The sequence below is a fragment of the Eimeria mitis genome, genomic scaffold (genome assembly GCF_000499745.2).
Source record: "Eimeria mitis Houghton genomic scaffold, Emh_scaff3825, whole genome shotgun sequence".
Classification (NCBI taxonomy): domain Eukaryota; phylum Apicomplexa; class Conoidasida; order Eucoccidiorida; family Eimeriidae; genus Eimeria; species Eimeria mitis.
Genome location: NW_013572158.1, coordinates 2,706 through 3,620, shown reverse-complemented (window position 1 = coordinate 3,620; position 915 = coordinate 2,706). Strand labels below are relative to the sequence as shown.

Genomic DNA, 915 nt, shown 5'->3' with positions numbered 1-915 from the left:
ATATATATATATATATATATATATATATATATACTGATGCCTGGCGTTTCGGGTGTATGCTTGAAGCAGAATACGTTGATATGTATACTCTAGGGTTTAGTGTTTAGTGTTATGGATGTATTTACGTGTTTACATTCATACAACCAAAACAAATAAATAAATGAATAAATAAATAAATAAATAAATAAATAAATAAATAAATAAATAAATAAATAAATAAACAAATAAATAAATAAATAAATAAATAAATATATTACCTGATCCCTGGCGTTTCAGGTGTATGCTTGAAGCAGAATACATTGACTTGTACACTCTAGGGTTTAGTGTTTAGTGTTATTGATGGCTTTATGTATTTACATTTATACAACCAAAATAAATAAATAAATAAAAAATAAATAAATAAATAAATAAATTACCTGATCCCCGGCGTTTCAGGTGTATGCTTGAAGCAGAATACATTGACTTGTATGCGGGGGAAGCAGTGATCTAGGGCGCCATTGACGGCGAGAAAGAGGCCAGGTACAGATACAGCTGAGCAGTAGAGCCCGGCTATCCATGCACACATGGGGTGAAAGGTGTCTATACACCCGAGAGCACAGCAGCGTATACATACACCCCCATCACCCCCACATAAACTACACAATACACCCCGACGCCATGCCGCAACCCTCGATATATCCCAAGGCTCCAAACGCTGCAGGTCCACGCAGGATACCTCAGGCATCAAAAATAAACTACAAAATATATGCACCCAACCAACGCCGCATGACGCAGGCTTCAATGCACCACCCCCACGGCAGCATATCTGCAGCAACACACACAGCAGCAGCAGCAGCAGCAGCAGCAGAAATGGAACCAGTAACATCAACAGAAACACCAGCATAATCACCAGCAGCATTTATCATCACCACCACG

At 38.6% G+C, this 915-nt stretch overlaps 1 protein-coding gene across 1 annotated transcript in view; it reads right to left on the bottom strand.

Moving 5' to 3' along the window:
- The window catches only part of EMH_0069890 (uncharacterized protein), a gene marked incomplete at both ends in the record, with an annotated part of 4,524 nt that overhangs the window by 1,653 nt on the left and 1,956 nt on the right, over positions 1 to 915 (bottom strand). The gene's annotated exons all lie outside the window — the stretch shown is intronic.